Genomic DNA, 11,263 nt, shown 5'->3' with positions numbered 1-11,263 from the left:
AAAAGCAGAGAAGCTGGAGAACTTGATGGATGGTAGGTCAATGGGCAGCTTTCATCTACAAATGAGCGGGCTTAAATTCAAGTGACAAGTAGGAAGGCTATTAAATGGTATGCCATGAAGTATTTTTAAGAGCAAAACATGCAAGTATTACAAATATTTACATAATAATTTATTGCCTATTTCTTTTAAAGTCAAATACTTATTAAGGGGTTGTTTGAATTTAAAAAGAGGAGGGTGGAGAGATGGCTTAGTGGTTAAGGCACTTGACTGTGAAGCCTAAGGACCCAGGTTCAACTCCCCAGGATCCACATAAGCCAGATGCACAAGGTGGCACATGCATGTGTAGTTCATTTGCAGTGGCTAGAGGCTCTGGCATACCCATTCATATTCTTTCTCTCTCCCTCTCTCTTTCCCTCTCTCTCTCTTTCTCTCTCTCTCTCCCCCCTCTATCTCTAATTTTAAAAAAAAAAAAGTGAAGTCCTTACTTGCTCTCACCTCCATTTCCTGCTGCTGGCAAGGCCTCTGTCTTCCTGTATTGATCATCTCACGCAACCCTGATATGATAAACGTCAAGTGAGAGCTAGCATTCTGTAACAGAATTTCTGCATTGGCCTGGAAAGCCCAATTCAAAACGCAGGCCTTCTTCATCAGATGTGAAGGAAAATAGCTATTTTTGTCTCCAGGTATGACACACATTACAAGCAATGCCCTTCCCATTATTTCCACCCAAGCTTAGCCCAGTACTATAGCCACTGGGATTCGTTCACTCCCTCTCGCATACCTGTGATGAGTCATGCAGAGGTGAGGCTTGCATCATAAAAACCACGTTTTTAGAAGACCTGCTTCACGCTGCGGGCTCTCTAACACACTTTGGGATGGTAAGGGATAAGATTTTAAAGTCACACTGTACATGAAATGCTTTCACAGAGAACCAGTACTGAGATGTAGGCTTGGGGAGAGGAGAGAGAGTCAAGTCTGTAGGGAATTTGGGGGAAAGAGAACGCTGGGATCGTGAGCTTGTCTGTTTCTTCTCCTGGAGCTCTCCTCTGTGAACCTGAACCTGAACCTGAGTTGTCTTGCTGAACTTTGACCTTCCCAGTTCCACCCAGTCCCCATCCCAGGAGGGGAACCAGAAGGATCTTTAGTGGCGCTTTGGAAGGAGGGATGCAGGAGTGGTCACAGGCCCAGGCTTCAGCATTCTCATCTGATGGGGGCTCTGAACACGTCACATGGCCTCTGTGGTCCTGTTTTCACCTGTGCAGGAAGATACGTCATGAGTTGGTCAAACCCTTCAGATTGTGCTGGGTCACTATACACCAGGACTTTCCTGCCTTTATTCTTCCTTATGCTCATAGGATATTATTATAAATGCATCGCCATTAAGATATGTCGAAGCACTCACCTCATATAAGAGAGAGAGAAAGTCTTTCCTTCCTTCACTCATCATCCTGCTTCAGTTCACCTGGAAAATGGGTCAGCACTCAGGGAAGGCATATGTTTAACTAGAAAAGAAGTCACAAAGCAAAAGGTGTGTGGTGCTGGGTGCTGTCATTCCTAAAATAAGATTCCAACTCTCAATCATCTGTTCCGCACCACCGCCACCAAGCTATGTTTCTTTGGATTAAAAATATCCTCACCTGGAAATTTTGCTTTAACTTAAAAAAAAAAAATCAGACCTCCTGAACTTTCTTGAAGATTTGACCATGCTCAAGAATATAGCCATCCCAGGAAGGAATGTCCAGGCAGGGCTGGTGTTTGTAATCTTTCTAGCATCGATTACTTATTGGGCATTAGGATGGATTTTACATCCTCACAGCTGCCTTGTGCAAGGTGCCACATAAAATGAAGTCATTTCACAACAGGGGCGTGTGTGCTTATATTACTGATGCTATGAGACGGAGAAGTAGCTTTCCTGCTGGAAGAGGGACGGGATTTGACCCGTCAGAAGTTTACAGGACAAACAGAAATCTCCAGTTATGAACAGAGGCAGTTTTGATTTCAGTGGGAGCTGAGTCGTTATCACGGGAGCCCCGGTGCGCCACCTCGGTTCACATGCCACATCCTGCCAGGCAGAGCAGTCATCCCAGAAAACCCTCCACAGGCCTCCCCTGGGAACCTCTGGAAGGGTGAGATGGGGACCTTCCATGGGAAGGCCACACCACCAGCTCAGCCGAGTGCAACAGTCAGATGGGGCGGTCAGTGGACTCAGAGGTTGCCTCTGCCGAGGGTTTATCACACCCTGCTCGTGACTCGGAATCTCAAATTTGGTTCAAACATAAGGGAAGAGTCACTTTGGGGGCTGAGGGTTCTTGGCCCCAACTGTGTTTTAGATAAACATGGCCCAAGGCTGGTTCGGTTTTCTGGATTTTAAGAAACAACGGCTAAGCTGTAACAAAAGCAAAGGGAGGAATGTTGGTTCAAATGAAAGCAGAGCTTCCAGTCCTTCAAACCCTGAAGAGACAAAGTCCCCTAGTATGGGACTGGCCTGCTGCGGAGGAGAGAGTAGCAGACAAGCATGGGTCTCATGTCCAGGAACCAAAGTCTGAACCTCTAAGCATGGACACTTGGAGTTTAGAGTTAAAGAATTTTACTTCATGAAAGGTTAGCATTTTGAATCACTTGATGCCCAATGCTTTAAAGTGTAATATTCTTTAAAGATTCATTTACCCTGTTTTTTTTCTTTCTGTCCCGCCTGCCCTCTCGCCCCCTACTCTGTTCTTTAATGGGATGTACACCCATTACACAGACCCTGGCTGTTATCACTGTCCATCCTTCCTCTGTCCTTTAGGATCCACTGCAGAAGCTCCTGAGTCCTGCCTGAGACATGAAGTTCTTTCTTTTTCAAGCACAAATCTAACATATTACTGTTGCCAACATGAGCACAACAGCTTGTTTTCTTTTTTCCTTTTAAGCTTGCTTAGCACAACTCCCCATTGCATTCTTAAAAGTTGAGCACAGGGCTGGAGAGATGGCTTAGCGGTTAAGCACTTGCCTGTGAAGCCTAAGGACCCCGGTTCGAGGCTCGGTTCCCCAGGTCCCACGTTAGCCAGATACACGAGGGGGCGCACGCATCTGGAGTTCGTTTGCAGAGGCTGGAAGCCCTGGCGCGCCCATTCTCTCTCTCTCCCTCTATCTGTCTTTCTCTCTGTGTCTGTCGCTCTCAAATAAATAAATAAATAATTTAAAAAAAAACTTTTAAAAGCTGAACACAAAGGCTGGAGGTGTGGCTCGGTGGTAGGTCATTTGCCTAGCATACATAAGTGTGATCCCTGGCACCACAGAAGAAAAAAAAAAAGTCATACCCTAAGTTCCCTTAATGTCCCTCAAATTCTAGCACACCCACAGATGTAGACAAAGCCACTCTGCAAAGCACAATGCAGCTTGCAGAAGTGGCCACCGTGCTCAGCTATGCTCTCCACCCATGGGCAGTGGTTGTGGGGAGCTGCCTGGGCTCCCAGAGATGGAGAGCAGCAGTGGTGGAGACACAGACCCCATCCTCCAGAGTGTCTGTGATCCATGGACAGTGCAAGCAAGTCAACGAATACAAAACCGCATAGCAAGTGTGTGATTTGAGTGTTCAGGAAGGCTTGTGTGTAAGACTTGTGTGAGGCAAGACGCTCCACTAACCTCGGCAAATGGCCTCTCAAAAAAGTAACCTTTTGTTGGACCCTAGGAGAAAACGTGGAGTGGAGAGCAGATGAAGTCATTCCCAGAAAGAAAGGAACACATCTGTGCAAAGGCCCAGGGCTCGGAGGATCCCAAGTATGTGCTGGGGTCACCCCTCCTTCCATTTGCCAGGCACTGGGAGATCAGTTTGCTGAAGTCATGGTGGCCACTTGGCTTAGCAAACCTCGTGGACCAAGGCCTGTGGGCAAATCACGCCTCATTTCCTGCCCACTCTTCTCCTAAGCCAATGAAGAGCTCGCTGGAGGTGCCAGGACATAGTGGGTGTTGGGGATCTCCTGACAGGGCCACCAGGTCTGGCACAGCTAAAAACCAAAAGGCATTGGTTTCCAGTCATCCGATTTTGCTTATTCTCAAAGTCTTAGCAGGGCATCACAATGGGATTTCTGAACAGAAAGAAAATTAAGGTTTAATTTCTTTCTTATCATGCAAATAAACATTTGTTCATGAGGTGGCTAATCCGTCATAATAACTATAGGCTTTAGGAGTCTTAAAAGAAAATTGTAGATAAGACAACTCAGTGTTATTAAAAGTTGAGGAATTGTTTGTGGCAAGAAACATTGTGCAATATAGTACGAAGTAGTTATGTCCTGGGGAAAAAAAAAAAAAACACCAATCTGCTCACTACAGTGCCCCATGACCGCCTTCCCCATGGAGGAGGCCCTGTCAGAACATTTGCTCGGCACACATGCTTGGTGGTTATAAGAAATCAAACAGGGGCTGGAGAGATGGCTTAGCGGTTAAGCACTTGCCTGTGAAGCCTAAGGACCCCGGTTCGAGGCTCGGTTCCCCAGGTCCCACGTTAGCCAGATGCACAAGGGGGCGCACGCGTCTGGAGTTCGTTTGCAGAGGCTGGAAGCCCTGGCGCGCCCATTCTCTCTCTCTCTCTCTCTCTCTCTCCTCTCTCTCTCTCTCTCTATCTGTCTTTCTCTCTGTGTCTGTCGCTCTTAAATAAATAAATAAATAAATAAATAAATAAATAAATAAATGAAATCAAACAGAGCCAGGAAATGGGGAGACTGCAGGAAAAAACAGAAGAAAGATTTGGAACTGCACTTTTACTTCCCGGGACATAGGAGGTACTTGACCTGCTGGGTTCATTTTCTCCCCCATGAAATTAAAAATGCATTTTAGTAAATAAGGTTGATGCCGTTGACACATAAACCCTGTGACACGCCCTGGCCTGCTGCAGCTTTTCTGCTTGTGTCTTCCTTCCTCAAGGCTGCTGAAAATACAAACCGCATTTCCACGCTGTCTGAAAAGCAGGTGTGGGCTGACTGGCTGGTTTTGGCTACAATGGCTTTCCATAGCCTTTGCAATTGTGACTGGCAAGATCGCTGTGAGGCTCAGTTTCTAACTTCACAGTGTTTGGCCCATTGAGTTGATGCTCTCATGACCTATCATTTGTTAAAAAAAAAAAAAAAAAAAATCCCTGAGTCATGCTCAAAGTTTGGAATGTGCCTGTGCTAACTATATGGCAGAGAATTCTCTCCTGCATCAGACCAATATATTCATGTGTGTGACTTGTGATACTGGAATTGTGTACACCATTGTGTATTGATGCATATATGCGACACCCAGGCTGTCTACAATGGCTTTGAAGCATTTATTCCTTTTTAAATGGGGTAGTATCCTTGGAATGTGCTACTTAAGTATTCCTGATTTTTTTTTTTCTACACACTACTTTTACAGGTCCATTTGTTTATGATGTGATGTGGTAAGCAATTATGTTTAATTTTTTTGTTATTTCTTTTGATGAAAATGATTGTACATATTACTAAGTAAATGAATAAATTATTGAAAATATATTCTTTATGGATTATGCCCGCTGGTAAAAAATAAATTTATTTTGTTTCATAAAGTGACTGTTCAAATGATAAGAATTTATATGGTCCTTATATGGATATCATATATTTAAGTTCTGTTCATTATTGATGGATGTTCTCCAATAAAATATTTTAAATGTCTTTCTTTAAAGACAACGCCCTCATTCTTCAATCATGATGTGTTGTTAATGTGTCCATTGGTATGCGCAGTGGATAGTAGAAACAAGAAGAATTGGTATTTTGGCTCCATAAGGAATAATGAATGGTCTTGCAACATGCATATTGGCCTACTTGAGACAAAGACCAGCCCAGCTATGAGGAGATGATCAGGGCTCAAGGCAGGTACCAGAGAAAGGCAGTATAGGAAGTCAGACATAAAAGTAGTGGATGTGTTCAGGGCAGGTTGTATTGAGCGACACCAACCAATGTAGTAGGTTAGAGGAGCTAGGTGTCAGAAAAGATCATGAGTAATCCAGTCCTAGAGAGTTCTCCAGTAGAGGTTCTTGTGTAATGATTGTAAGGAAAGTGTAAGAGAAAAGCAAAAGAAAACACCAGATTTGATTTCTATAAACAAGACTGTTTTGTTTAGAGAAAATAGCAAGGGACCTCAGCTTTCTCCCAGGGCGAAGGCTGAAGCCCTGAGCCAGGCTAGGGTGCGAGGGGAGGAGAATCCTAAGAAAAACAGACTGTATCAGGTGAAATTGATAAGAAAATTGTAGCTGTTTGTGTCCTTGTTCAGAATAGGCTTCTTCATCCAGGAATGTCTAGGGGAGGATCCTCAGATGGTCTCTGGTCCTTCAAGGCCATCTAGGCAGAGGGGAGTACATAGTCAGGGAAGGGTACCAAACTTCTCTATGGCCTGCAAGCCTTAGGAATAGCTATTAACCCTTTAGCTCCCTTTAGTTTTCAGGGAAGTCCATTAACTCTTCAATGATAGTCTCAGAACCCAGGAACCCTAAGGCTACCCCCTTGAGCCCTATGTCTCGATGGGAGCCTGTGGAAGTGAAGTGCCCTTCCTAAGGACATGAGCTATGGAGTCAGGTTGTCTGGGAGCTGTGACAGATGCCACGTTTCCTCCACCTCCTGTCGTCGACGTGATTTCAAGTCCAACATCTTCATGTTCACTTTTCAAAGACAGGAGCTATGACTGAATGTCATGTCACTGTTTGCGTTGCTGTGACCAAATACCTGACAAGAAGCAACTTTAGGGGGAGAAGTGGCCTATTTTGGCTCACAGCTCCAGAGGCCATGGCCCATCATGACAAGGAAGGCGTGACATCAGGACCGTGAGACAGCTGGCCACATTGCACTTGCAAACAGGAAGCAGAGAACAGGCAGGAAGTGGGGCCAGGCTGTAGTACCTCAAGACCTATCTTCCCCCAGTGAACTGCTTCTGCCACTGAAGCTCCACACACACTGGTGACCAAATTAAAACACAAGAGCCTGTGGGGGGACATTTCATAGTCAAACCCCAACAATCCCTCGGAGAATGGCTTGGATGATATAATAAAATAATGCAGGTAGGGTTATAAAGGAAATGCTTGTACCGTTTGAATCAGAAATGACTTCCACAGGCTCATATGTGGAATGCTTGGTCCTTGGCTGGTGGTGCTATGTTGGGGGGCTGTGGAAGCTTTGGGAGGTGGGGCTGATGGAAGTTGGTCAGGGTGGAGACGGGGCTCTGAAGGTTCTGCCTGACTCCTAGCTCCCGTTGTACTGCTCCCCTAAGCCACTACTAGATGAACAGCTTCTGGCATGGCTTGAGATGCTGCTACGCCTAATCCACCATGATGGACTGAAGCCTTCTGAAACTGAGCAAAAATACGTCCATGGTCTGGAGAGATGGCTCAGAGATTCAGACGCTGGGTCGCAAAGCCTAACAATCTAGGTTGGGTTCCCCAGTACCCACATAAAACCCAATGTATATGCGTTGAGAGTTCGTTTGCAGTGGCAAGAGGCCTGAAGTGCCCACTCACACTCATTCTCTCCTCTCTCGTCTCTCTCTCTCGTTCTCTCTCTCTCTCTCTCTCTCTCTCTCTTCCCTTGCAAATAAATAAATAACATACTTTTTAAATTTTTTTATGTTTATTTATTTATTTGAAAGTGACAGACAGAGAAAGAGGCAGCTAGAGAGAGAGAGAGAATGGGCGCGCCAGGGCCTCCAGCTACTGCAAATGAACTCCAGGCACGTGCGCCCCCTTGTGCATCTGGTTAACGTGGTTCCTGCGGAATCGAGCCTTGAACCAGGGTCCTTAGGCTTCACAGGCAAGTGCTTAACCGCTAAGCCATCTCTCCAGCCCAAATAACATACTTTTTAAAAAAATACTTTCTCCCTTAAGCTGTTTCTGTCAATGTCATAGGCAACTTTTTTCTTGAAGAGACATGAACACAGGGCTCACACAACAGACCAAAATACAACTGCACCAAACCCAGCTTACGAAAACCAATGAGTTTATTGGGGTTACTTACAGAGCAGGTGAGGAGTCACTTACAGGCGCATGGATGACTCACAGGCAGTTGCATCACTGAAGAGCCCACCCCAGCACAGGTGAGGACTCATGGAAGCTGCCTCTCTGGAGCACACTGTGATGTCTGCAGGCAGCTCAGCGGGTAGGACAGGTGCTTCCCAAACAGTTTACTTTTTAAACCTTAGGGAGGGGGTCTTGCCATCCTTTCCCCAGCCTTATTGACCTCCTGACTCCTTCAGGAGGCAGTGTTTCAATTCAGACAAAATTCAGGGTCAGAGTCTGCTCCTCAACAGTTGTTTACAGCCCCTCTAACCTGGGGAAGGTCATGTGACCTTTTACGTTTCACTTGCCGGAGACTTGTTGATCTCCTGACTCCTTCCTCCAAGCAGGGAATGATTAATTCAGAGGAATTTGCTATTCAACACTTGAGTATTGTGAATACAACACAAAAGTAAGTAACTTAATGTCAGATGCATGCTTAGCTCACTACACTGTATATCTTATTTCCTTGTTGTTTTTTCCTCATTGGTAATGTTGCTCTTTTTTGTGTGTCTATCCAATTGTTCTGTGTGTGTGTGTGCATGTGTGTGTGTGTGCTCTATGTATATGTACTGTGAGCATGGCATGCATGCAGAAGCCAGAGGAAGACATCAGCATCCTCTGTCACTTTCCACCTTATTTTCTTGATTCAGAGTCTCTCACTGGGCCTGAAACTCCCCAGTTTTGTTTGACAGGCTGACCAGGAAACCCCAAGAAATCTCTCTGTCTCTGCACACATCTGCACTCGGGTTTAACCCATGTGTAGACATGCCTAGATTTTACATGGGTGCTCTGGGTCTAAGTCCAATGATACTACCACATCTCTTTTTTCCAATTTACATTTTCCAAACGCTATCACATCCTACCATGTAGCCAGCTGGTCACAGTGCTGGCTCAAGTGGCATGACCCTGGCCTCAGCCCTGGGAGCTAGAGGGCAGATGTAAGGAGGAGGTCTCCTAAAGTACACAAAACTTCCCAGTGTTCCAGGATTTGTTCTCAAAAACCTTGGAGATTATCATAACTATGGGTCAACATCACTGGGTTGTGCTAATGACCTCTCCACTTAACTCTGCTTTGTCCTAAAAATACAGACTATTGAAAAGAAATAAAGTGGAGATAGGAAAATTTTGCCACTAATTATTTCCTATACAGGTAGAGAATAATTTGCAGTAGATGGGTAGAATGGTATGATGGGGCTAATATTTACTAAGTAAAACCATGCACCAACCTTGCAAATTGTACCGTCTCATTGAATCCTCACAACAATCCTATAAGAAACTGTAGATGGCTGCAAGTTACGGAAGAGAAGAATAAAAGTTCACACAATACGAAAAGCTTTGACACATTATGTATCCACACAAAACATCTTGTTAATAATAATAATAAACATTAAAAGAAGAAAACAAAACTTCACACTCCACACATGCTTTGCATGACCTAGTTCTCCCAGCAAAGTGAAAGCTATAAACAAACATACTGGAGGAAAAACTTTCATATAAAAGGGTAGCAAGTTGAAAAATCTTCATAATTCATGTGTAAGATGATTTATGGAGATAACAACAAATGCAAGTTACTCATTAAGTAAACAAAGTAAGTTATTTAAAAAAAAATGATACTATTGTTGGTACTTGTGTATGAAAACACACATCACTGCCAAAGTACATTTGGCTCAAACTACCTGGATTTGAATCTTACCCAGTAATATATCCTTAATGTTTGGCAGACAGTTTTCTGGGGGAAAACAAAATACTTGGTCTATAGGGTTTGTCAATTGCTGTAGTGTAACTTCTACCCAGTGGCCAATTCAAAGCGGCCTCCGTGACTTGCCGAACATGGTAATGGAAAGAGACGTGGCTAAGGCTGGGGAGGTGGCTCAGCAGTGGAGGATTCTTGCTCGCAAGCCTGCCTGCCTGAGCCCCGGAACTCTCCCTTCAGCGCCCATATAGAGCTGATCACAAAGCCACACAGGAACTTGTAATCCACTGCACCTCCTCACTTAGGGCGATGGGAGGCTGAGCCAGGAGAATCTAGACACTCAGGAGGCCAGCTAGTCTGGTGCTGGCAGCAGTGGGAAATCAACGACCCTGTCTCAAAAGAAGGTAGAAGGGAAAGAGAAACACCCTGAGATGAGAAACACCTCTGACCTCAACATGCATGTCGTGTAGTCCCACACAAGCAAAAGAAGGAAAGAAAGGAAAGGAGGGAAGGATGGAGGAAGAGGAAGAATGGGAGGGAGGAAAGGGAAAGGGAAAGGGAGGAAAGAAGAAAGGGAAGGAAGGAAAAAGAGGGAGGGAGGGAGAAAGGGAAGGATGGAAGAAGAAAGGAAGGAAAAGAAGGAGGAAGAAAGGAAGGAAGGAGGGTGGAAACAGGCCTTATGAGCCACCATCACCCAGTGGGTCCTAGACTGCCTCTTAGTAGCATGTGGCCTATGCCTATATGTGTTCCTTTCCTCACCAATAAAATGAAATAAGAGAGCTTACTCATCTGACTGACAAGGTAGAGAACTTCTGGCTAGTTCACAGTAAGCACTCGATGAAAGCTATTGTCATCATTGTTATTAATAGCATAATGATTCGTATAAGCACACACCATCTCAGAATAGCAAGTCTCACTCTGAGAACCCAGAGCAAATGTCATGGGACCATACTCTGAGATCTGGCCTCAGGATAACTAAATAGAGGGTTACACTTTGGAGACAGTACTGCATAGTGCTCCATATTGTAGAATCTGGTGTGAACCATAGACTGGAATGAAATGCATGGAAATAGGCCCAGCACCCATACCCATACCAAGGACCCCAGAGACAGGATAGGCACCCACTCCCAGACCAAGGACAGCACATAGACTCTGCATTCCCATTCAGTTCTCTTTCCTTCACTTTGCTACCTCCCTTGTTTAATGTATAATTTCATTTTTTTCGAATAGCTTTGCCTGCACCATTCTTTCTCTCATCTGTCATTGATGATGATGATGATGATGATGATGATATAGACCTATTAACTTGCTTTAGAGACTCCCTGCTTCAGCTTCCCAAGTACTAGAATTCTTTCAAGTAATCTGATTCCCTGCCTTTAGTAAGAGCTGCCTTATCTCCTCTCTTTGTCTTTATTGCCCTCTTCTTTTCTATATTTTTTGGGGGGGCTCACATGTGGCAATCAGAGGACATGCACACGTGTTGGTTCTCACCTTTCATCCCGTTTAAGGCAGGGTCTCTTAGCTGTTTGCTGCTGCTGCCTTTGCCAGAC

At 44.9% G+C, this 11,263-nt stretch overlaps 1 long non-coding RNA gene across 1 annotated transcript; it reads right to left on the bottom strand.

Moving 5' to 3' along the window:
- Positions 1-876: 876 nt before the first annotated feature.
- LOC123453624 lies at positions 877-8,105 on the bottom strand. The gene is made up of 3 exons (XR_006632884.1): positions 7,980-8,105; positions 1,403-1,502; positions 877-1,254 (listed from the first exon to the last, which is right to left on the bottom strand). It is a non-coding gene; the product is annotated as an uncharacterized LOC123453624 (long non-coding RNA).
- Positions 8,106-11,263: the final 3,158 nt, after the last annotated feature.

Source organism: Jaculus jaculus, chromosome 12 (assembly GCF_020740685.1).
Source record: "Jaculus jaculus isolate mJacJac1 chromosome 12, mJacJac1.mat.Y.cur, whole genome shotgun sequence".
In the NCBI taxonomy this organism is placed as follows: domain Eukaryota; kingdom Metazoa; phylum Chordata; class Mammalia; order Rodentia; family Dipodidae; genus Jaculus; species Jaculus jaculus.
Note: the sequence above shows the minus strand (reverse complement) of the source record. Positions and strands in the feature narration are given on the sequence as shown.